The sequence below is a fragment of the Caloenas nicobarica genome, chromosome 15, assembly GCF_036013445.1.
Source record: "Caloenas nicobarica isolate bCalNic1 chromosome 15, bCalNic1.hap1, whole genome shotgun sequence".
In the NCBI taxonomy this organism is placed as follows: domain Eukaryota; kingdom Metazoa; phylum Chordata; class Aves; order Columbiformes; family Columbidae; genus Caloenas; species Caloenas nicobarica.
In genome coordinates, this window is record NC_088259.1 from 9,507,758 (window position 1) to 9,529,252 (window position 21,495).

At 56.9% G+C, this 21,495-nt stretch overlaps 1 protein-coding gene and 1 long non-coding RNA gene across 8 annotated transcripts in view; one reads left to right on the plus strand and one right to left on the minus strand.

Moving 5' to 3' along the window:
* Nucleotides 1-2,725, minus strand: part of ZBTB46 (zinc finger and BTB domain containing 46) — a 47,466-nt gene extending 44,741 nt beyond the window's left edge. For 4 of the 7 annotated variants that reach the window (XM_065645329.1, XM_065645328.1, XM_065645323.1 and 1 more), the window contains exons 1-2: nt 2,636-2,725; nt 1,978-2,158 (exon numbers count right to left, since the gene is read on the minus strand). The gene's annotated coding sequence lies outside the window, so the exon portion shown is untranslated. Of the gene's footprint in view, nt 1-1,977; nt 2,188-2,290; nt 2,557-2,635 lie in introns of those variants that run through there. The other 3 variants (XM_065645326.1, XM_065645324.1, XM_065645325.1) reach the window with 3 other exon arrangements.
* Nucleotides 2,726-3,093: 368 nt separating this feature from the next.
* Nucleotides 3,094-6,057, plus strand: LOC135994893 (uncharacterized). Its single transcript, XR_010607050.1, has 3 exons — nt 3,094-3,220; nt 4,752-4,797; nt 5,205-6,057. It is a non-coding gene; the product is annotated as an uncharacterized LOC135994893 (long non-coding RNA).
* Nucleotides 6,058-21,495: the final 15,438 nt, after the last annotated feature.

Below are 21,495 nucleotides of genomic sequence, written 5' to 3' on the forward strand. Positions count from 1 at the left end.
GCAAATAACAGATCTTTCAAACATGAAGCATTTCTCCTTTTGATACAGGACTGCTGGGGAGAGGGGGCTGCTAAACTGGTTTTCCTCTAAGCACTTCTACTTATATTTAAAAAAAAATCCTTTTGCAAAGAACATACCCACTGTTGTACAACTGTCCCAGAAAACAAACACCACGGGGAGAATGTGGCCCATTTTCTTCTGTCTCCAAGAACCCCGTGTACAGGTCATGTTTGCAAAGGCTCGATCCTACACGCTCGAGAATGAAGCAGCATTTAGAATGCATAAATAAACACCTAACACTAGGGTTATTAGAATATCCCATTTTTTGGTACCAGACCCAAACTGACCCCGTTACAGCAAAGTGAACGTACAGTCTATGAAAACAACTGCGAGAGAAGTTCAGCTGTGAGGGAGTTTCCCACTCCTGGACAGGCTGCATCAAAAACCCCGCTGATTTTCTGGTACCATTTTCCCACAGCCATGTCGAATTTTTCAGGAACGTCCGTTTGAGAGCTCCCCTAAATCCTGTTCTGTAGCAGGGCAGACTCCTCTACCCATTTCTTGTCAGTTTCCCAAAAAACACCTTAAAGCGATAATTCCTCACCACATGTTGAAAATATTGTGACTAATAATACACTCCACCCATTTTTTTCCATCACTTAGGATTTTAAAATATAAAACTTGACAGTGAGAGAAGCCAGACGTAATTTAGAAAGACAAATTTTAATTCTAACTAAAAGATAGTATAAAAACATAAAATGTTCAAGCAAGGTATTGATAAAAGTGGAAGAGCTATCCAGCCACAGCAAGCTTCTTCCCCAAAATTACATTTTTCTCACTCTTCTTTATTACATAGCTTTTCCTTTTAATTGCCACAGAAAGAAAAAAAGAAAAATACTCCCTCTCCTTTCAGAGCAAATACATTTAATGCATTAGAAGCATAGCTGCTCCATGTACACAGAGAATCCACACTTGTCATAAATACTTGATCGAGTTCAAGAACTGAGCCCTAGATCTATATTACAGGGACTAAATGCTAAAAATTATACCAGTGATGCAATTAAAATGCATGCAAGAACTTTGGTACAGGTGTCTACAATACCACTGTTTGCAAAACACATCTCCTAATTAGCATGGCTTTAAACAATGCTGATCATAATCCGGTCCTGTAAGGCTTGCCAAATGAATCATTGACATTGCAAAATAAAAAGCATGAGGAATTCATTAAAGAGCTGTTAAACTCTCCTTTGTTTATCTTTCCCCTGTCAGGTGTAAAAATAAATAAATATCGGTTTGTATCTCCAGATTTCTTCCGAACGCTCAGTTCACAATAACGCGCCGGTGAAGAACCTTCTCAGGAGGTACCAACATTTTTTTTTTTCCCCCTCCGTTTCAAAAGAGAAAATCCTCCCACTATCACAGACCTGAAAATCTGCTCCATTCTCTATTTGTCATCTGGGATTGAGTTATCAGCCACTACTTGTATTACTTTGGGAACTGACATGTCTATTTACAGAGACACAAAGGCGATCCAGCCCTGCTCTCCCAGCACCTCTCCCCCTCCCGTCCGCCAAATTTCACCAACACTTGTTCCTGGGGAGGGGGGGGAACACCCCACTAGTTTCCCAGCATGACAGAAAACATTTCCAGCCACTTTTGCACTTCTTACAGCCTTATGAAAAATCACTTATATCCCCCCAAAGGAACAGCGTTATTTTTTCAAGGGTTTTTTGTTTGTTGGGGTTTCTTTTTTTTTTTTTCTTAAAAAAAAAAAAGAGGGTCACTTCCCCCATTTCAGCCTGCAATTAAAATGGAGGCAAGGCCAGGCGATCTATGTCTGGCTTTAGGGGGAGACAATAACCCAAAAGAGGCCTGGCTTTAAAAAAAAAAAAAAAAAAAAAAAAAAAAGAGAGAGAGAGAGAAAAAGAGAGACAGGCAGAAAGAGAGAAATACAACATGCTTCACCAGTATTATTACCTCATCCCTTTTTCCAAGCAGTTTTGAACCACACTCCTGACAAACTCTTGGTCCAAGTTGCACGGATGCCGGTTTTTTGGGGGCGGAAAGGGTTGGAGGCAGGAGCCGGGATTGAGGGCTGGCTGTTCGCAAGTGGAGCTGCTGCTAAAATGCCCCCTTGTCTCTTCTCCTCTCCCTTGAGCTGGGTGTTGACGCAGCAGAAATTACCAGCTGGAAAATTCCCCTTTTGGAGGTTACGGGGGGGGGGGGGGGGCGGGCGGAGGAGCGAGGGGAGGGGAGGGCCGGGGGAGGGGGGTTAAACCCCCCCACTTACCAAGTTAAGCCATCCACCCACACCAAATAAGACATCGCGTCCCAAAGAAGGCACCGTGCCCCCCTCCGCGGGCACGGAGCGATCGGCCCCCGCTCCCCCCGCGGGCGCTGCCCCAGGCGGAGGAGGGTGCCCGGGGACGGGGGTGATAATAACGATGATAATTAATGAGGCGGCGGTGCGGGAGCAGCGGGGAGGTGGGGGGAGCTCCCCGCCACCGTGCCCGCCTCGCCTCGCCTCAGGGCGGCCGCGGGGATGGGGGCGGCCCCGGCGCTGCCGCCGCTGCCGCCTCAGGGGGCGGGCGGCCATGGCGACCCCCCGCTCGCCTCAGGGGGCGGCGCAGCTTACCTGGGCCCCATGGAGGAGAGCGGGGTCTCGGAGCGGCCGGAGCTCTGGCTCCGTCGGTCACTCCGTGCCTCTGCTCCCGGGTGGGGAGGGGAAGGGGAAAGGGGGGGGCGGGGGGAGAAGCCGGCAGAGCGGGGAGGGGGGGGGGGGCGCCCGGGCGCGCTCCCGCCGCTCCCTCGGGCGCGCGGGGCGCGAGCCCGCGGCGGGCGGGAGGGCGGTGCCGCGCGGCGCGTGCCGGCGCTTTCCCCGCCCCTTCTCCTCCAGCGGCGGCCGGTGATTGGGTGGCGGCGGGCACTGGCCTCCGTAAGCACCGCCCCTTTTCCCCGCCCCTTCCCCCCCCCCCGCTCCCACCCTTGCGCCGGGGGAGCGGGGGCGCCGGCGGCGGCTCTGCCACTGCCGGACACCGGAAGTGAGGGAGGGCGGGGGCGCGCGCCCGGGCGCGGGGCACGACGGGACGGCGCCGTGACAGGGCTGGGGCGGGGGGCGGGATGGCGGCGGTAGCTCCGGTCCCCGCTCCGCACCCGCCGCCGTCCCGGGCCTGTCCGGGGCGCTTCGGCCGTCTCCTGCGTCCCCTTGACATGGCGGCAGGTGCGCCTGGCTCGGGGAGCGTGCGCGCCGCTGCGGCCGGTTGTCTTCCCTCGCAGGGGCGCGTCCCCTCGGGCCCGGCGCGGCCTCCCCGGGAGCCACGCCCGGGTCAGGGCGCGGAGCAGCCGGGATGAAGGACGGGGGGGTTGCTCATCGCGGGAGTTTGTGCTCCCGGTGGGGCTGGGCCACGCTGCAGCCTCCTCGGCACCTTGTGGGGGCAAAACCGTGACTTTTCTGTTAAGAAATAACTTGTATTTCACACAGCCCCTTGGAAAAATAGATATAAAAGCTCTGCAGGCTTCAGAGCCCCCTGACTTCACTGGGCGGCGGGTGCTTATGTGGTTTAATGGCCGGAGGTCTGGACACCGCGGGTCTGCGCTGAGAACCCGAGGTCGTGGCTGCTCCTTGCGGGGTCCCCTCAGAGCCGGGGGTGAAAAACCTCAGGCTGCAGCAAAGGGCAGGATTTTGCCCTTTTGGCTGTTGCGCTGAAGGATCTGACAGAAACTGCCCTATATTTCAACGGACGGAGCTTAACAGGACAGGATAGGTCTGGAGCGCGGATCGAGCGGCGGCTGCGGCGAGCAAGGGAATCGTTCCCGAGATCTGTGCGGCTGCTGGGCTGTGAAAGCAGGAGCTGGAACAGCAGATGAAATGTTTTCAAACTGTCCATCAACATTTGCATACTCCGATTGTGCCCAAAATTGAGGAAATACATGAGTAACGGGGGCTGGCCGTTTGCGTAGTTAACTGACTGAGGTGTGTAATCGCAGTAATTGCCCAGATAATTGCATGCCTAAGGTTTAAAAATTTCCTTCGTGGTTTCCTTTCCCTCGTTGTATGTATTTTCTTCATCTCTGGCTTTCAAGTGTGCAGACGTGCTGTTGAAATGTCAGCATTGACTTTTGCGCCTGCTTTTTATTCAAATGCATGTCTACAAGGTGGTTTTAATCTCTAGGATGTCCCTGCACAAAAAGTGTATTTTCCACTTTTTAATCTGTAATTTAAATAAACAGATGTTCCATCGTGTGCTTTCCTGCCCACCACTTCCACCTACACACCCTAAATACCTTTAATTCTGAAAAGACTATGAATAAACCTGATTAATGAAAACGAAATGTCTTTTTAATTCCAGCATGTTTTTAATTACCTCTTTATTTTATATTGCGACAGAGTCCAAGCAGCACCTTCCTAGAAAGACTCCCATTAAAATGCAAATGAAGACTTTGCAGAAGTTGTCTGTTAATGCAACAAAGAACACAATTTCTTAGACTTAGGCAACACAGAATCGTCACCAGGCGAGGTTTCCCGCCACCTCCTGCTCTTTCTGTGTGCACGATCCTGTGTGTTCACCTCATTGTATACATATTTTTCTAGTCTCTGTCACCTATGGGTGAAGAGCACCAGAATTAAACAGCCAATATCCCTTTTCCCTCCTAAATACTCAAGCGGGTTCTCACGTGAAGATGTCCCCACTCCCTGCATGTGTTAAGTCCTTCTGTGCTTTAAGTCTTTCTCTTTTGGTTTTTTTTTTTAGGCTCCACACTGAAATGTGAAGGTGACAGGGGCGATTGAAAATGGAGGTATGTCTTTATGCAACTATAACTATTTTGCGTAAAACCTCTAGTACGCCTTTCCTCGCTCCTCTATATTTGAGACCGAGCTCCCCCTGTTACCCCCAAGCCCCTCGGGTTTAGCACGTACGTTCCCTTCTCTCCTCCAACCCAGGTTTTCTTCCTCAGGTCTTTGTTGGCAGAAAGTATTTATTTCTGTGGGATTTATTTGTGTGTCAGGGCTGACTCCCCCAGAGCAGCCGCAGCTGCAGCCTGGGCACTGCCCTGGGGAACGCGCTGAGAGGGGGAGGGTGGCGGCAGGCCCAGCTTCCCAAAGCTGCTCTGCACAAAGGATTTCAGGAGACTTGCAAAGGTGTAATGTTCTTTTGCCCATCACCTTCTCCCTCCTTTAATTACAAGTTTGTGTTGTGTTTTAGGTAAATCCCACAATTGCTCAGCCTGTCCTTAGGAGAGAGGTGGTTTCTCCTCATAAAGAAGAATGTGCTTGGAAAAAGGAGTAGGAAAAAAAAGATGAGCTGGGGGAAAAATCAGGGTAGTTTGTGTGATTTTTGGTGTGCAAAGCACCATAGACAAGATTCGCAAAGGTGAGGTTAAGTGCGTAACGATGCACCTCTTCGGAGAAACATCGGGAATTACAGACCGCGTGTATCCAGCCGCAGTCAACGTCCTTTGCACGTCACCATATCACAGATTTCATCATGGCAGAGACCACCGGAGGTGAGGGCTTTAATTGCACCGCTGAGAGTTTTTAGCCCCTGGAGAACCAGGAAAAATTCATTTTCCTGCAGCACAAGAGTTTGGAATCACCCCGACGCGTTTCTTTTGCTTTCATTATAAAGAGCACACGAGCGACCGCACGCGCCCGCGGCCACCGGCACAGCCAAGCCGCAGCCACGTGCCAGTGCTCGGTGGCCAATCTTCATCACCGGCTGTGCAAACGAAACACACCTGGACTTGCATGCATGTCATTGAATTTTGTCACCTGCTCTGCATCCCCGCACATCTGCATCGCTCGCTAGACAACCTCAAAGACCTCAGCGGTGCTACTGAACCAGCCCTCGAGGGCACCGTCCTCCTGCTGTCCCCTGTGCTGGGGGAAGGTGGGACTGGAGTGGGGAACCGTGGGAGATGAAAACCACCTGGGTTGTGTTTATACCCTGTCCCATTTGCAAAATCATCTGTAATTCTGAAGCATTTTCATCCTGGCTCCTCTCTTCAGCTCTGCTCAACCTTATACTTCCCTCAGTTGTAGGAGATTTTGCATTTGATAAATTAAAATGATTTCTTGTGTGTCCTTGTGATGTGGTCAGTTTGGAAGTATGTTGAGAAAACCCAAGTGGCCTAATTTTTTTTTTTTCGGTGGGTGTTGTTTTTTTTCCTTACAAAAGCTTTTTGCTCTGAAATAGAGGTGCAAAACAAAAAAAATCCTGAGTGCTCTCTGATCTGTGAGCTTTGCTTGCAGCAATCCCCGTTTTGCTTCCACGGATCTCTATCACCAGTGCTTGTTCTTCCAAGCTATAACCAGACAAAAGCCGTCCCGCAGGGCTCTGTTCCTGCCCCCCCGGCAGCTCTGGATCCCAGAAAATCCTGGGACCAGCAACTTTGTGAAGCGGGTTGGAGCCACTTGCGGATGTCAGAGGAAAGGGTTAAGGGACCCACATTCCTGTCCCTGTGGCTCCGATCAAAGGTCAGGCGGTTCTGGAGGTGCAGGAAGGAGGGAGGGGTTGCACGGCCCTGACCAGGTCATTTGAGGAGTAACCCACATCTGAGACGAGCTAATGAAGCGGCATTTGTCTCTCTCACAGGCACATACTCCCAGTCTGCGCCTGGCAAGTTAGAATTCCTGCTCTAGTGGGAGTGAAGATGTCGATTGTATTTTTTCCACGATGTGTATTGAGGCATTTGCTAGATTGTGGGAGTAAACACTTGGGGGAATTCTCCATGAGCTAGCAAGGGCAAGTCACCAGCCGGCTAAATATGGTGAATGAAGATTACAAAAAAAAAACCCCTGGAGAATAAAACTCCCTCTTTCCACCCCATCTCCCCACCACTGCCACCCCCACAGAGTTTTTCTCATTATTGTACGCTGCTCTTTCACTGCTTCCTAAGTAAATCCACCGCCATTTGTGTGCCTAAAGACATTGTGCTGTTTCAGATTTTATTTTCTGTGCTGAAGGGTGGTCCTTTGCATCTTCAGCGCCGAGACGCACTGCATCATCCTGCTAGAGAAAGCAGAGACACCAAATATTCAACGGGGGGGAACAGCAGGAAATGCTCTCAGGTCTGTAAATACTTGAGGGGGTGAGAGATGATGTTCACAGACAAAATATTTGAGCAGCCGCATCCCACTGACCTCCTTTGGTGCTGCTCTGGAGGGGGATTGGCCGCGGTCAGAAACAGTTGAGCTTTAATGCTCCAAAAATACCTTCCCTTGTAAAGCCTCTCCAGTGGAGGGGCAGCTGGGCTGCCAAATTCAGGCCCCGCTCCCAGCTCCCTGTGGCTCTGGGGGCTCATTTGGGTTCACCCGAGGCTGCAGGCAATGGTGAGGACCAAAGGTGCTCGGGCCATGGTGTGAAGGGTGCATGTAGCAGGGGGGCAGCATCAACCTCTGTCCCCAGACCTTCTCCTGACTGCTCTGTCCTCACCGTGCTGCCCCGTCTGTGTCACCTCTCGCCTGCTCTCCCCGCTGTGGTGACCCAGCACCTGAATTCCGGCTTTGCAGACCCCATGGGGACCCTGGAGCCAACCTGGGGCCCCTTTGTTTCCCGCCCAGGAAATGCGGATCATTTTGGTGCTCAAGCAAATCACTTTGTGCTACACCAACATCATCCTCTCCCACAATTAGGGATATCTGCTTTCCTCTGTGTGAGCTTGGGCTCCTCCCAGGGCCACTTTCTGCTGTATTTTACATCACAATACTCCAGCACTTCATCCTTCCAGCAGGTTCCTCCTTTCCCAGGTGCGGATCCAGAACAGCTCACCGCTCTGCATTTAGGTTGGTACTTTTTAACCAGATCTGCTCTTTTTGCAACTCTTCGCTGGCACTCGCCTGTGTACGTCTGGGAAGAGCCAATGCCTGGGCCATGGTGAGACCAGCAGCTCAGCTTTAGCACGTTTAGAATAAATTTTGATCTTTCCTCCTCCAGTACCACCATCCTTCATGCCTGCAGCCTCTCCTGGCCGTTACCCAGGGGCTCACACCAGCCCGTTTAAAACAGGCAAACCCATTCCTCTTTTCTGTGGACACAAACAGGGACATTCCTGTAGTCCCAGCATCCTTCAAAGTCCAATTTGGCTCTCAGTTAACCTACAGCCTTTTCGCTTCTCGAACTACTCAGCCTCTAAGAGAGATTTAGCTGGAATATATCCCTCTGTTTGCAAAGATTTAGTTTTCTTCAGAACCCAAAGAAATTGCAGGGCTGCAGGCAGGTCCTTTATTTCATGCGATCTGTATAAATAGCGCATGTAATGGAGCTATGCTTGAAAAAAGCAGAAGCAACAGGGAAAATATATATATAACTGCTGAAGTCTGTGAAGTGTGGTTTGGGGTTTAGTCAGGCAATTGGTAGTCTGCCTGATGATCCAGGCCGCGTTCGAGGTTTAGCTGGGTTAGATTCGGTAAGTTGAGTTTTGCTCTCATTTACGTGGAGCTCGGGCTGACACTCCAGCAGGAACAGTCTGGCCATTTCTGGGTGGGTGAATTAACCACATCTCTGTTCCCTCTCGGCTCAGGAGGGATGGAGAGCTCGTCTTGGTTTTGCTGCTGCTCTGGTGTGTTCTTTTGGTTTTACCTCCCGTGTCCTGAATTTGCCAAGAGAGCCCAAGTTTTGGGGTCCCACCTGGGGCTGAGCTGGGGGTGGGTAGCAGCAGATCTCTGTGGTTGCTTCCCATTCTGAAATAATAACAGAAAAATGGAGGAGGACCCTGGCAAAACATTCACAAAATGCTCTTAAGTAAAGAGGAAGCATTTTGCCTGATATTTGAATTTATATTAAATTGCTTGTCATGAGGAATGATGAGGCCACCAATGAATTAGTTTATCTTAGAAGCTAATCAAAGGCAGTTCATGGCATTTATCATCACCAAGCCATTCTGTGAGCGGCCGTGCTGACACCTGGTTCCCACAGACCTGGGAGCTGTTGGGGTGACACGGGTGGCCGAGCATTGCAGTGGGCAGCATCTTATCCTCGAATCACAGAATCATGGAATCATTTGGGTTGGAAAAGACCTTTAAGATCATGGAGTCCAACTGTTCCCCCACCCCTGGCACTGACCCATGTCCCTGAGAACCTCATCTCCGTGTCTGTCCAACCCCTCCAGGGATGGTGACTCCATCACTGCCCTGGGCAGCCTGTTCCAGTGCCCGACAGCCCTTTGGGGAAGAAGTTGTTCCCAAGATCCAAGCTCAACTGCCCCTGGTGCAGCTTGAGGCCATTTCCTCTCATCCTGGCGCTTGTTCCTTGGGAGACCAAAACCCTTCATGCTGCCCAAGGCTGCCCTCTCCTCCCACCCTTCCCAACTTCCCAATGGCAAAGTGGCTCATTTAAGTGCAAAAAAACTCTTATTGGAGTAAATGGCACATGTACAGATGATGGGTGTCTGCTGTGGGCATGTCATGGTGGTCGCTGCTCTCTCCTCCTGGGTTTCTCCAGGCTCACCCCAGCTTTCCTCCTCCACCCGGAGCAGCCTGGCTGGCGATGTGACTTGCAGCCAAAATCCCGGTGCTGCTGCGGTTCCCAGCCCTCGACTCCCGCAGGATTTCCTATGGGATGGGCAGGGAGGGGTACGCAGCCCCCAGCCCTCGCCCTGTGCAGGAAGCACCGCCGGGGTGGGGAGAGATGGGGAGAGGAGGAAAATGGGGGGTCACAGGGGGATCCGCCAGATACGGCTGGGCTGGAAACACTGGACGGATGCAGCTCCGGGCGGGGGCTCAGACCTGCGCCCCGGTCACTTCCCTCGTGTCACCCGGCTGGACGCATTGTGGGAGCCCAGGGATGGAATTACAGCCCGGGAGATGCAGCACCTGAGCAGGGGCTGGGCTGGCTCCGGCAGCACATGACAAACAGTGATGGAAAATCCCCCCCTGAGCCATCGCGAAACATCAGGAGGACGTTTCCTCTTCTCCCGGCTCTCTGGGACAGCTGGGCAGGCAGAGCTCAGGGCCGCAGCCAGCAGGATGTGGGTCCAGAGGGGTGCAGGGGTCCAGGGGAGAATCATCGAATCACAGGACAGTTTGGGTTGAATGGACCTTCCCAGCTCACCCAGTGCCACCCTGCCATGAGCAGGGACATCTGCACCAGCTCAGGTTGCTCAGCGCCCCATCTGGCTCAGAGTCCCCGGCCTGGGATGTCTCCAGGGATGGAGCATCCACCACCTCTCTGGCCAACCTGGGCTGGGTTCTCACCACCCTCAGGGGCAACAATTCCTTCCTCATGTCCAGCCTGAGGAAGGGAGGGAGGGGTCCCTGTCCCCCTGGGCCTGATCCTGGTACGGAGGCACCAGCTGTGATGGATCCAGTCTCCCCCTGCTCCCCTTCGTCTTCCCATCTGCTCAGCCCCACGCAAGAGCTCCCTTGCCTGCCCATCACTTCCGATCCAATTTCAACCATCAGATGGGAGAATTATCATTGTCCAGATGAGCCCTGATGCCTGTCCCAGCAGAGGTGTGCTGGTTTGGGGATGCTCCCAAGCAAGGGCAGGATCCCCACTGTCTCCAACCCTGGTAGAGCCCTGGCTCTCTGGGCAGTGGCGCAGGGATGAGGGCAAAGAAGGCTGATACCTTCTTTTTTTTCTTCCCCCCTGGATTTGGTGGTTCCAAACCCCTCCAAAAACATCCATGCTCTCTTCTCAGCTCTTTCCTAAACCCAACCCATTTGCTTTTATTTCTCCTCTGGGACTCTGTTTGCTGTGATGCATTATCTGCTCCCAGCATTGCCACAAAACCCCTGAGCTTTGACTCCTGCCCTTGACTGCAGGACCCAGCGTGGTCCGCCATGGACCTGGCATGGTCCAAGGGCCCTGTTGAGCCTCCCCTTGCACCCTGGTCAGATCCCTGCACCGTGATCCTTTATCTCGGGCCTCTGACAGTTTTTGGGGGTGAGGGGAGCAGAGCTGCCCCAGCAGACGTGGGCTCTGGTCCCAGCAGGGTCACACCAGCCCCCAGGCGAGCCGGGAACACCCTGGCCTGGAGCCCCCGGGCACCCCCCGGGAATGGGCAGCGTCCCTTAGGGGTGCAAGCAAACCCCAAACCTGTTCTGTTTTCCCTGCCTGGGCTCGGGTTAGCAAGCAGCAGACGCAGTGTGGTTTTGGTTTAATTTGCAGGGAAATCTTCACACCTCCCTTTGCTCTTTTCCTCGCCAGCCCCTCTGCCTGCCAGCACGGCACCTTCGCGGGGGCAGCTGCCCATCTGCTGGCAGTTGTGGGCTTTTTAAAATATTTTCCTCCCTCCTCCTCCCTCCTCCCCACTTGCAGCCCCGTCTGCTCCTCCTCTGCCCACCCTCATGGGCACCTTTGCTTTTTTGTGCGTTTATTGCTGGTGCAGCACGGCTGCAGCTGAGCGGCACGAGGGAGGATGGAGAGTTGCTGCGCCGGTGCCAATGCCGGTGTCGGTGCCAGCTGGGATTTGACTTTCCCAACCCCCAGCAAGGGCAGTTACACCAGGAGAGCAGCTCCCGGCCCAGCACACACGTGAGCAAACCCCACGTCTCCCCACAGGGCTGGGGGTGGCTCCCCCAAGGAGGGGGTGAGGGCAGCAGACACGTTGCCTCCTCTTTCTGTGTGGGGTGAGAAGGACTATTGCCTGCATCCGCGCAGATGCGAGCTTGTTTATTCTCAGCAGATAGTTTGATGGCTTTATCTGATCACAGGTTTTCCTGAGGAAGGAAGGGTGAGTCTGAGTCACTTGAAAATGGGGGCCCTTCATCTCTGGGTATGACTGGTGGGGCCGTGGATGTTGGCAGAGCCGTGGGGTGACATGAGCCCCCCGGCACTGGCCGCTCTCCAGTTTTTTCTCCACCGTGCATTGGGCATCGCCACGGCCGTTAGTAGATGTGAATCCAACGTGAGTGTCATGTGTGGGGGCTGCTGTGGGGGGATGCACTAGAGGGGATGCTGTGGTGCCAGAGGAAACACCCAGGACCTGGCGCTGCGGAGGGAAGAGCGAGATCATTTACTGTGGCCGTGCTGTGCACAGAGGGAGCTGCTGACATGATGCCCCCAGTGCAGAAAACACCATCACAAGCAAATCGAAAGCAAGAGATAAAATCTAGCAGCAATTGACGAATTCGACAGAGAGACAGGTTCATGCCCTCCTCGAAGAAAATACAGATAATTAAACTTCTTTGTTCTGCTAATGCCTTTGGTGAGGGGCTGGAGGAACCGGACAATTTGAGCTCAGCTGCTTTGGCAGCACCGGGGGCAGAGAGGTGCTGGGGGGCACCGGTGCCTGTTCACTGGGACATGGGTGGAAACAGCTCCAGTTTCTCGAAATAGGGGAGCGGGGCTGGGGGCTGCAGTGAGCCGAGGCCATCCGCTGCTCCCCAGCCCCACCAGCATCCTTCCCACCTGGCTCTGTGTCTCAGAAAACAAACAAATTTTCCATAAAGTGCCCTCAAAGCACTTGCAGGCGGCAATTCATGGAAATCAGGGGCATTTGCACCTTTCCGAGCCCAGGCAGGCTCCAGCGGTGCGGGCAGTGCCGAGCTGGGGGCTGCACATGGAGCCGGTCCTCTGGGGTCCAGAATTAATAGGCCAGCACAGGGGCTGTTCCCGGCGTGTTTTATTTATGGGAATCAGGCCAGTGAAGTTCCCTCAGCTCTCAGAAATAGTCACATCGCCTCTGCTTTGCGCTGCCCACGGCCGTGACCTTGATAAATGGGGCAGTGCCTGGCCCCCCCATGCACCTGAGAGGATGCTCGTCCCATGGGAACTGGCCGGGGTTCACCCTCCACCCCCAAAACTCTGCCGTGCTCCAGCACCCCATGAGCAGCCGTGCTCCTGCCTGCGCTGCCTGCGGCTATGACTCTGCCCACGACCCATGAGAACGGACCCACGGGAACTCCACCGAAAATCCCCCAAACACCGAGCAAGCATTGGGCACCCCCCGCACTCCCCTTCCGAGAACGGGGCTTGCCAGGAGACATGTCCCCAGCACCGAGGTGACATTTGCCTCTCACACCAAACCGAACTCCGGGGGCACCGGCTGGAGACCCCAAAACAGGAACCAAAACTGGGGCTTTGCTTGGTTTGGTTTTTTTGTTTTTAACTTGCATTTTTTAGCCATTTCCTGATGCCAAATCATGGGCACAGCCTTGCCACGCTCACCACCATGATGGCATCTATGCCAGTCCCTATCGGTAGCCCTGGGGCCACCAAAAGCATCCTGCGGTGGTACCTGGTGGGGAGGGATGCTGAATCACAGAATCACAGAATCACAGAATGTTAGGGATTGGAAGGGACCTCGAAAGATCATCTAGTCCAATCCTCCTGCCAGGGAACAGAGGGTCAGATCCTACCGGGGAAAATCTGAGCATGTTTCCCTGCTTTATCTGGAGGAACGGCAGGTTTGCACCCCAGGAGCGGGGCAATGGGAAGGGTGCTCTGCTGGGCAGCACCTTTGGCTACTTTCAGTACCAAGGTGGGCAGCGCCACCTCATCTCCTTTGCCCAAGAGCATCAATAAGGTAAAAAGCGGTGTAAAACACACAATGCATTTTGGGTATGCGAGGACGGGCTTCACACCATCCTGGGGATGGTAGGGAGAGATTCAGGGCTTGGCACAAGCGCGATGATCGCTCCGGTCAATCTGTGCGATTGCTGAAAACACATTATCAATTTCTGGTCTGTTGTAATTACAGAGCGAGGTGGCTTTTCCCAGGGCCGTGGGTGAGTTGGTGGGGGAGCTGGGAGCAGCCCGGTTCCTCTCCCCACCCTCCAGCCCTGACACAGCATCACCCTCCTCATTTCCTTCCCTCGCCGATAATTAGCCGGGGTTTATTCTCCTGCAGCCTTTGGCTTCATGGTTCCTGGTGATTTCTCCCAGTGCAGTGTTTCCCCAGCCAAGTGCTGGGAGGGAGACATGAGACCTGCACCCAGGGCAGCTCCCACCGCGGGAAATGACCGTGGGTGGCCCTGGGAGGGGGGAACAGGGCAGGCGTTTCCCAAAAATCCCATGGCCGGGAGAGCTCGGGGCCAAGGGGCAGCTGCCAGCGCAGGAAATCCTCCCGTGGGCTGCCGAAGCCCAGGAGGTCCCCAGAGCATCTCAGCAGCTCCAGGCTCTGCCCTTCCTGGGGTTTGTCACCTGGGGTGGTGATAGGGGAGCAGGCAGGGGGTCCCCACCCCCACCCCAACCTCAGCCACTCTGGGTCCTCCATGGCACAGGGTCCTGTGTGGTGCCCGGACCCCAGACCTCAGCTTGAGGGTGGGCAGGGCGGTGGGATGTCATCAGCCCATCGCAGGCTCCCAGGCACTGGCGGGATCATAGAATCATAGAACAGTTTGGGTTGGAGGGACCTTCCCAGCTCCCCCAGTGCCCCCCTGCCATGAGCAGGGACATCTGCACCAGCTCAGGTTGCTCAGAGCCCCGTCCAGCCTGGCCTGGGATGTCTCCAGGGATGGGGCACCCACCACCTCTCTGGCCAACCTGGGCCAGGCTCTCACCACCCTCAGGGCCAACAATTCCTTCCTCATGTCTGGCCTGAATCTCCCCTCCTTTAGTTTAAAACCATCACCCCTTGTCCTCTCACAACAGGCCTTGTTGAAAAGTCTGTCCCAATCTTTCTTATCAGCCCCTTTTAAGCACGGAAAGGCTGCTCTAAGGTCTCCCCGCATCTTCTCTTCTCCAGCTGAACAGCCCAACTCCCTCAGCCTGTCCTCCCAGCAGAGCTGTTCCAGCCTCAGCTCATTTCTGTGGCCCCTCTCCAGCAGGTCCATGTGTGTCCTGTGCTGAGGACCCCGAGCTGGACCAGCACTGCAGGGGGGGCTCAATCTACTCTGCCCAGAAAAGTCCCAGCCCAGGGCAGAGCTCGGCCCCAGCTGGGGACGGAGGGGTTTCCAGCTTGTCCTTCTGCAGCCTCACCCCCCCAGCTCCCTTTGGGTCCGACTCCATCTCGATTTCACTGCACAGGTGGAATATCCCCATTTGGTATCATCTCCTACAGATACCCAGCGTGTGGTACATGGCATGGGGCTATTTACTCTTTCCTAAAGAAAAGAAGCATCCGAAGTCTTAAAAAAAAATAGGTTAAAAATAAATCAATTCAATTAATAAAAGGAGCCCTGTTAGACTATGGAAATTACTTACTGAAAGAGGAAATTTGCCAAGTATAATAAACCTGGGGCAATTTTCTCTCATCTTCACTTGGTGGCAGACAGTGTAATTAGCCATTTGTTGTTTCCAGCCATGACATTTTTGTTTGTTAGTAGCCAGGCAGGGCTCAGATCACTTCCCTTGGCCCCTGATGTGGGGTTTTGCCAAATAACAGCTTCTTCACCCCAAGGAGAGGGTTTCTGTCCTGCAAGCTGCGTGTGAGGGGGTTGCTCTTGGAAGGGAAACGTTGCGGAGGTGTGTGTCTACACAGGAGGGATTTCTCCCTCTCTGCTCCAAACCAGGGTTACATCCCTCCCTGGTGCCTCCCCAAGGACTCGAGGGGCTTTACCCAGAGGTACATGTCCTCTGACTGCCTCTCAGGGGCTGGGCAGTGAAATCAATAACAAAAATGATGCTCGGCTCCTACACGGAGCTTTACATTTTCAAAGCCCTTTACTGGCATAAACTCATTAACAGAGAGGAATCGAATTCCTGGTCACACAGGTCCCAAGGATGCAGATCTTGGAGGCGATGGACTGGAACGCATTGTAATAAGAAATAGCTGCTGCTGGTGGCTGCGCACAGGAGGGCCCGGAGGAGCCGGCGGGAGCAGATGGAGCAGGGATGCTGCGATGGAGACAGTGCCGGGGGGGCTGGCAGCGTCCTGGCAGCAGAGCCGCTTCCCCTCCTCGCAGCAGCCGGTGTGTCAGGGTGGGGGATCCATGCTCACACAGCCCCCTGAGCCCCCCAGGATCTCACAACGCAGAAGAGATGGGTCTGGCATAATCTTCTCCACAGCTCCGCTTCCCTTTGGGAGCATCCTGCCCCCACCACGCTCCGCATCCCCTCTGGAACATCCCCGGCTGCTCCAGCCCCGCCTGCCCACCCTGCAAGATTCGTTTAACACAAGACAGAGCTTCCCACAGGTCTCTCATCCTGTCCCTCACCTCCCTAGGGTGAGAACCCCAAAACCCCCACATGCCCAGCACTGCTCACTCAGCCCATCCCACCCAGACAAGGGATGTGACTTTGGCCAGGGTGTCTCCCCAGGACTTGGGGTGCGCTCCCACCCGTGGCCCTGGCCCTGCGCCCACGGCTGGGTGGGGAACCACAGCTCCTATTTATGGTGTTCTCCCTGGGAGGTTTTCCAGGAGGGAGGACAGGAACACCCTGATCTGGTCCTTGAGGTCCCCGAGGTCCCGTCTCCGGGATGGGTTGAACACACCCATGCCCAGGGGACAGCTGTGCTGGGAACGGGAAGGGATGTCCTGCACCTCTCCCCTTCCCATCCCTCCTCCCTGCGGCTGGTACCCTCCCTGTCCCCAACCCTGTCCCTGTCCCAGTCCTCAGCCCAAGCTGCCACTGTCCCCACCAAGCCCCCATGGCAGCGAGGCCCCAGGAGGCTCCTCGGGGTGCAGGGGCACGGAGGGATGCGGGGGCACGGAGGGATGCGGAGACCGAGCTCATCTGGGGTTACCTTGGAAACAGCGCCCGAGCCACACGTCCCTGTCACCACCGAGGGACCGAGCCGCAGCAGTGGCGAGGCCAAGCTCTGCTCACCGGTTGGGGGGACAGCAGGGGTGCCGGGCAGTTGTCCCCCCATCCCGCTCGATAGCCAGTGCCAGGCAGGGGGAGAGGTGGCTGCAAAGGGGTCTGTGTCCTCCTCTCGGGCAGGGGGACATTGCCCAGCCCCACGGGGGGATAAAAGCCCCCCCAATGGTGGCTGCGGCTCTCCCAGCAGCTGGATCCCTCCCCGCAGGACAGGCGCTCCTCGCAAAGATACTGCTTTAAATAAATAATGAGCTGCTGGCATCTCCCGGCCCTGCTGGCAGCACCACGCTGGGAGCCCTCCCCGCGGCCCCCCCACTCCCAACCATGCTGGGAATGGGGACAGCGGCCGCTGGGAGCTGGGGGTGGGGGACAACCGGGCAAAAGGGGCTGGAGGGTCCTGGGGGATCCCAGGCAGGGTCAGCGCTGGCTGATAGCAGCTGCTAACCCTCCCTCAAGCCTCCTGTGATGGAGCATCACAACCTTGCATAGAAAATGGGATTTAAAAGCTGAAGGTCAGCCAGGGGAGAAGCCCTCCGTGCCTATCCAGGGGTGCTGGGATGGATGCAGGGATGAGGGCAGGGTGCGGGGATGCGGGCAGGGTGCAGGGATGAGCGCAAGGTGCGGGGATGCAGGCAGGGTGCAGGGATGCAGGCAGGGCACAGGCAGGGCACAGAGAGGTGACCCAGCCATTTCCCACCCTGGAAGATGCTTCATTGCAAACCAGTTTGCATCAGAAGGCGATGCAGGCAGGGGCGCAGGCAGGTGGAGCCTGCAGGCAGGGTTCAGGCAGAGGCCAGGCAATGCCAGCAAACAGCTCAGGCGTGGAGGAGAGAAACTGGCCAGCGAGCCAAGGAGCCCAAAAGGGCAGCCGCAGGCTTCAATTAGCCAAGGAAAGATGGCAGGATTCTGCCTTAAATAGAGCGGGCAGGGAACTGTGCCCGCGGGCAGCGCAGCCTGGCACCCCCGGCTTCTTCGCCCCCACCCAGCACCTGCATCTCTCCCCTGCCCGCGGCCGGGGGGCCGGGGTGTCGGGGGGATGGAGCAGCCGGGAGATGCAGGTGGGCAGGGGGCTGGCGGGGCCGCCTGGGGGGTGCCGGGGGGTGAGCGGGGCCGGACTCTGCTCCGAAAGCAGCTGAGAGGAAGGAAGCAGCTAAAATAAGCAGGTGGGTGGGCAGGGAGGAAATCAAGTGAGGCTGATAACGGCAGGGCTGGGCAAGGGGGAAAAGAAACAAAATGTCCCCAGGAAATAGGAACCGGCTCCCGGGAAGGAGAATAAGATTGTGGGGGGCAGAGGCATGGAGAGTGGATCCCGAGGGAGGGGGACAGGGGAGCCGGGGGTCCTGCACTGCCAGGGTGGGTGCGCGGGCAGAAGAAGGGCAGGATGCTCCGAAACACCGGCCAGGATGCTCCGAAATACCGGCCAGGAACGGGGTCAGCCCCGGGTCCCCCTGCCTAAAGCGGGGACGGGTGTGGGCAGAGGCACCGTGAGCATCTTCAGAAGGTGGGTGGGTGCACATGGGTGACCCCCCCAGGAGTGAAAGGTGGGCAGCACAGAGCTCCAGGTGGTTTATGTGCAGGCAGCTCCCAGTTCTGCTCCAGGAATGGCCCCGCTTGGTTGTGACAGGGGGACAGGGACCAAAACCAACTGCCCAGCACTCCCAGGGGAGTTTGGGCTGGACCCAAGAGAGATGGGGCAGGGGGTGGCGGGATGCGAAATGCTCTCCAGGGCAGAGAAGGCACTTCCCTGCTCTCCCCTGCCTGCCGGCTGCCAGCATCCCAGGGACTCCCGCAGCATCTCGGGGGCTCCCTCAGCATCCCAGGGGCTCCTGCAGCATCCTGGGGCTCCCACAGCATCCCACCTCCTGTCTGTGTAACAAAGGTGGTGGGCAGGTCGTGGAACTGTGGTCAGGGCAAACCCAGGCATTTGTGCGGAAGGGTCGGGGTGCTGGGGAGGTTCGGAGGGGCTGAGACCTGCCGGGGGCGCAGCTTGGCCAGAGCGCAGGATGCACAGGGCCACTGTGGCTGCTGCCCTGGGAGTTTCCACATGAACCACACACTGTTCGCATCTGAGAGTTTTCCCCTCGCCAGGGCCGCTGCCGGGGGTTATTTCCTGCCCTTTGCGCTCCCCCCTCGCACCGCCCCGGTCTGCCCCAGCCCGGCTGCTTCCTCTCGGCCGCCCCGGGGGCTTTCCATGCTGCCAGAAAATAAATCTCATGCTATTTTTAACAGAGGGGAAAACGCCAAGGTCTCCTCCAGCCTGGGCTGCTGCGTTGCTGAGCACGGCCGGGCACCCCCGGAGAGATGAAGGAGGGAGAAGAATGCGCTGGGAAGGATGTGGGCAGGCAGGGCAGGCAGGGCAGCCTGAGCCCCGCTTCCATCTCCCTGCCTCCGGGCAGGATTTTAACGAAGGCAGAAAGTCCTGGGAGGGGGGCAGCGGCTGGGTGCTGGGGGACCCTCTGTCCCTCCCCCTTTGCGGCAGACAGCAGCCCCTGCCACGGCCCCCCAGCCCAGCGCCCTTTATTATCATCACCCATCAGCTCTCCCCTGCGCAGGGAGGAGGCAACGTGTGTGGGGGGGGTCACTCCACGTCTGCCCCCAGCACCCCCGCTTGCAAGGGACGGGATGCACAGGGGGTAACACCCATCACCCTCCTGGCACAGGGAGACACATGCAGGGGGGTGGGGGGGCAGCGCCCCAAGGGAGCTGGGGACAGTGTGTGAGGGTCCCCTGGGGTCAGGGCTGGGACAGTTGCTGTTTTTAACCCCTGTAAGTGCCTTAGGGAGGCTGCGAGCGGGATCAGCTGGCTAAAGCCCGGCGGGGACAGCGGGGGCCTGGGGGGCGGATGGAGCTGTTGATAACTGAGGGGCACTGAGAGCCCCCCCCACCTTTCTGCTCCCCAAAGGTGGCTGTCCCCACTTGAGACTGGGACACCGCCGTCCCCTGCCAGCCATCCCCACTCGCCCCACTTGCATCTTCCTGGCTGTAGCAACGTGAGCCGGGCGACTTGCACTTTCCCGCGACTCCAGGAGCTGCGAATTTATTCTTTGCAAGGCTCCTGCTAAAATCTTTTTACCTGTGGGACCCCTGCTGGTCCCCGCAACCCCAGCCCTCCCGTTCGAGCAGGAGGAGGTCCCTGCTCTCCTTCTCCCCCGGGGACACATTCCATGGAGCGGGGACACATTCCATGGAGCGGAAACACGGGAATAAAGCAGCGAGAGACTGAGCAGCCGCTTCCAAGTGCCGGTGGGAGGAGAGCAGAAAACAGGACGTGGAGGTGAAAATGTCAAGCCCAGCTCCCGCTCCCCTCCCGGGGCTGGACAGGGCGCTCGCTGGTGTCTTTGGGTCCTGGTCCCTCGTCACCGAGGCCAACTTTGCCTCCGGCAGCCGACATGGTGATGCTGCCAGCGGCCACCTCCCTGTGCCCGGGGATCAAAGTCCCGTGTGGAGCCCGGCCGGGGGCTGCTGGGGGTCTCCTGCCCGAGCAGGGGGAAGGGGGAACCGTTTGGCTCCAGCTCAGGCGGAGCTCTCGGGGTCAAGCAGCCCTGCCCCAGTTCCCGGGAGAGGGACGGGAGTCTGCAGGCTGCAACACAGGGCAGAAAACCCCCGGGCTGGCCGGGATGGGAGGTCCCAGCCACGTCCCAGCATCACCCCAGAGTGGGGGTTTCCAGCGCTGGCAACCCCCAAAGCTCCAGGCTGGGCTTGACCTGTGCCTGTCCCCGTCCAGGCATGATCCTGCCCGTGGGGAAGACCCGGCTCTGTGCCCTGGGACAGCCCAGAGCATCCCTGGGGACTTGGCCTGGGAAGGGGGATAACCGGGGTTTGGGGACCGTCCCCATCCTGGGGGTCGCTGGGGCCAACCGCAGCGGGCCTGATTCTGCAGCAGGGGCGTCACCGAAGGGCTTTCCCTGCGGCCAGATGGCTCCGAGGAGCCCTAAGCTCCCCATAATGCCCCTAATTTGTCCCACAGTGCAGAAGGGGTGGCCTGACCCAGCTGGTGCCTGCATCCCCCCGCAGCGGCAGCTTTGGGACTTCTGGCTATTTTTAATCCCGGGAAGCTATTTCGGAGGAGAGAGGCTATTTTCCCTGCCCGCGGCTAATCCTGTCTTGCTTTTCAACCTTACCCGGCTATTTTCCGGGGCTGGGCCATGGGCAGCTCCTTCTTGCAGCAGTTTGCATCCAGGAGGAGTTGGGGCAGGAGGAATTGTGTGGGAAGCGCTGGCTGAGATGGGGTCATCCTGCACCCTCTGACCCGTTCTGCCGGGTCCCCACATGGGGACAGGGCTGCTGGGCGCCTGGCACCGGGCAAGGGCACCGCTGTGCCACGGAGGGGAGTGTTCACCATTTGGGGAAAAGAGCTGCTGGTCCCCCCAGCTCCCCCTGCGAGAGCCGGGAAGTCCATCAAAGGATGGGGATGCCAGAGGTGACAGGGCCGGGTGTCCACTGGGCATTGTGGGGACCGTGGGGTCCTGGGAGTGTCGGTGAACAGGGACTGAACTGGAAGCAGGTGTTGGGCACGTCCCGGAGGAAAGGGGCTGGCGGGAGGAAGGGTGGGGGTGCAGGGGGGGCACAGCTGGTGGGGGGAGCGGGGTGCACATCTGGCAGCGGGGGGGTGGCAGGAAGCATCTTGCTGGCTCAGCCCCCCCCGTGCTCGGCCACCTCGGGGTCCCGGGGGGCCACGCCGCTGCCAGATGTTGTGCAGCTGTCTCTGGCGCTTCCTCTCCCCCCGCGCCCCGCATCCTCTGGGAAGCTCTTCCCTGCGCTTCCCTGGCGGGGAGAGCGGGAGGAGACCTCCCCAACCCCCCTGCTTCCCCAGCCCCGGCTTCCTGAGCCTCCGGCTCTGTCTACTGCAGCT